We start from the raw sequence: 3,679 nt of genomic DNA on the forward strand, positions 1-3,679 counted from the left end.
CAAAATCAGAGAGAACGCAACAGTTTTGAGCGAGCTATTCGTTGAAGAATGCAACGGCGACGCTGTATTTGGTCCGAAGAGGCCGGCAGGGCGCCGCCATGTTGTCAACGTCACGTAACGTATGCGCGACAAAAGGCGAAACGCAAGACGCGCCGGCTTGCGTATGCGTACGTAAAGCGTAAGGTTCGCGTTTGCGTTCTGCTCATGCGCACTGCTGTCCTCGCAGGCTTCTTGCGCACGCTAAACTATTGCAGGCGCACTACTAAAATTAGAAAGTTTTAGAACAGGGGGCATCAAGTGTTGGGAGCCTCAAGGAAATAGTGGGACCCTACTATACGGGCGAGTGTACGGGTGACTTTTATAATAAGCGTTTTCTGTAAACAGTGGTGCCAAGCCTGGTTGGGTTCGTTCACTGCAGACCATTGCGGCCGAGAAGAGAAATGCCAAAAAATAAAAATGAACAAATGAAAATGTTTTTGTATCACATATCTGGTTGCCTTTCTGCCGCACTAAAATCGCATAAAATAATCGATACAAACGTTACAAAATAAGAATGCGATTGACATTTGTTTTGGTTTGCCACGTGCAGCGCCATCTCAGGTAGAACGCGCAGTAGTAACTCTCGCAAAAGTAATTATTTTCATTTCTTTAACGACCGCAAGAATTATAATTACTGCATAAATAATAAAACAATGTATTAACGGAATGCCAATTTTTTGTGGCCCGGACCAAAATCGCTAACCTGTTTGAAGTGGAGATCAGTGGTTTGAACCTCCCGCGCTTTCTGGCGTCAAACGACGTGTTCTCACTAAACCTAGTAGCTCTCTACTAAACACGGAAGCAATCTGAAATTTGTCGTGTTTTATGGCTTTATGTAACGGATACAGCCGACCGATGGCAGGCTCCCAATCAATCAATCAATCAATCAATCAATCAATCAATCAATCAATCAATCAATCAATCAATCAATCAATCAATCAATCAATCAATCAATCAATCAATCAATCAATCAATCAATCAATCAATCAATCAATCAATCAATCAATCAATCAAATAAATCAATCAATCAATCAATGAATCAGGTCTGTCATCTTTAAATCGGTTTATTGTGCATGTTTAATGCGAACATTGTAGTAAAATAGTCATTTAGCGTTGAAATGACAACCAGGACCACGTGAACAATAAACAGGGCAATAAAGACAAAAAAAAAATATGAACAATAAACAGGCTTTTACACCCCTCTATTACTATAAGTAGCCGCGTTAGAGCGCCTAGAAACGTCTGCGCCGCTGGTGTAGTGGTATCATGCAAGATTCCCATTCTTGCGACCCGGGTTCGATTCCCGGGCGGCGCACTAGTTTTTTTTTCTGCAGCCCAACATTTTTTTTTTTATCTCAAGGGTTGCATGTACTGTTGCCGCTATTTTGTCACTACTTAAAAGGCAAAAAAAAAAAAAAAATTGGCCCATTCTCGATTTTCTAAAACGGGGTCGCACTGTAATGGCAGTATGGACCAAGCCTGTTTACCCGAAATTTGTCATGCGCAGGCTGATGTAATTCAGTACATTATCCCACGAAAATCCATTTTTATTCTTACTTTCGGATGACAGTATAAATTTTAGCACCAGTTATGTCACGGCTACAGGTGTTTAAGAAATGCTGCTGCCTTACGGACAGATGCATATAAGCGTCGCGTGGTTGTTAGTGTTTTTATACTTAACGACGTACCTAACATATTAAGTGGCATTCCAGCCAAAGCAAAGTATCGTTGAAGTTGGCCTTTTTAATTAATTTGCTCTCGTGAGACCAAATGAGACCATTTGTGTTTGTCTCTCTCAAAGAAATCAGTGGCTCTGGAGAGAGAGAGAGAGCACGAAAACCGTGCGTGCTGAATTTACGACTTTGCATGGCGCTTGTTCACTGTGTGCACACTCACCACGCAGTGGATGAGACCAGCATTTAAAATTGAATGACTCTATCGCAGAGGTCAAAACATAGCATAAGGTTGAAGCGACAAGCTATGGGCTAGTTTAACTGGCAAGGACGCGAGCTTGTGTAGAGACTCTAATATTCATTCATTGGGGTTTACTGAACACAAAATGGTGTGTTGTTGGGCCATACGAAAAATGATGGTAAAAAGTAGGTAAGACGTGATGAAAAAGATGTGGAAGTTATATCAAAAGCGCCGCCAACATTCATTTTCTTTTTTTGCAGGTGCAGTGTTTCATTATTTCCTAATGTCTTTGTGAGGAATGTACGAGGGGGACAATTAAATTTTTTGAAAGTGGACATAAATACATAAAAATATGAAATATCGGAATAGAGAAAGACGTGGGGTGAAGTGCTACGCATCGGGATACAAAGCAGGAGTCAAATGAGAGCACAGTCAAGAGCTTGAAATTCCTTAATGATGCTGCTCAGAAAGAACCTACTTCGACTCAGAAAGGCATCGATGCTTAAAGAACAATGCGGTTGAATGAAAAAAACTAAAAAATAAAAAGAAGAATGCACGAATCAGCCAGGAAGGAAGTAATAGAAGATTAGCCAAGGGATAGAACCAATCGCCCCGGTGAACGCCAGCACGGTTAGGAGGGGGAGACAAGTTCCGCGGGCGAAGCTCAAGGTTCATTACTCCTTTGTCCGCGCGGCAAGTTCGGTGCGCGAGCGTCCGCGACTTTAATCCCCAGCGGCGGATTAAAGCGGAGGCGAAAGCTCGGCGCCACGGCTCGACGGCACGCAGAGCCTTCCCCGTATACGCCGTGCGGAGCACCACAAGATGGAGGCTAATCCTCCACCGCACCGCTTAGCATAATTAAACCGCTTTCTCCTCCGAACTGTCCCGCCGCCTGTCACCTTTCTTTCGCCCGGACGCCACCGCCGAACGGTACCGTCCGTTCCCCCTCTCCCTCAACCGTCTTCTCGCGACGCTTAACTTGGACAAATCCTGCGCCATGGCGCCAGTGTCTAGGTGCAATTATCAGCGCGCAGCACTGACTGCACGCGGGGCAGGCAAGAGTTATACGAGAGCCGGCAAAGCAGTGAGCGTTGTTCGGGGCAGATAGTCCGCGTAAAGCCGCACGAGTTAACTTTCGGTTTAAATTCAAAGCTTGCACTGTGCGTTTGACGTGCTAGTTACGAAAAATTAGTGGTTGCAGTGTTAACCATTTTATGATGCAACGTTGTACCATGAGAATTTTTGTAAATGTTTAAGACAAGAAGAGGATTGAATCGTTGCGCTATTTATTACTGGCGAACTTTCTGATATTTCGCGGGCTATCAAATACTGCAAGAATGCAAAAGGGAAATTAACTGCGCATCGTTGATAGCCGCTTTTGGGCTTGGGTAATAAGGTACTTGTTTATCAAACTATTCAGACGAATGAGAAAGAAAACTGCAGTTTTTTTTTAAATTGTGTGAAGGTTACCTACGTAACTGCGAAGGAGGGAAGTAGTATTGCGTTTTATAAACGCTTTGTTGGAGAAATTTCGATGTCATTGATACGTATAAATAAATAGTGAGTGGCTGACTCCTGCGCTCTGTTGGTTCCCTGATGAAAAAAAGTTCTATGATGCAATAACCTCATAGATCATTCATCATAGAATATCATACAATCTGTATGACATATCATACAATCTGTATGATATATCATACGAATTGTATGATATATCATACAGATATGT

At 43.0% G+C, this 3,679-nt stretch overlaps 1 non-coding gene across 1 annotated transcript; it reads left to right on the forward strand.

Annotated features, from left to right (window-relative positions):
* The first annotated feature begins 1,283 nt into the window (after nucleotides 1–1,283).
* TRNAG-CCC (transfer RNA glycine (anticodon CCC)) lies at nucleotides 1,284–1,354 on the forward strand. The gene has a single exon. It is a non-coding gene; the product is annotated as a tRNA-Gly (tRNA).
* The last annotated feature ends 2,325 nt before the right edge of the window (nucleotides 1,355–3,679 follow it).

Source organism: Amblyomma mixtum, chromosome 2 (genome assembly GCF_055824585.1).
Source record: "Amblyomma mixtum isolate Tamu chromosome 2, ASM5582458v1, whole genome shotgun sequence".
In the NCBI taxonomy this organism is placed as follows: Eukaryota; Metazoa; Arthropoda; class Arachnida; order Ixodida; family Ixodidae; genus Amblyomma; species Amblyomma mixtum.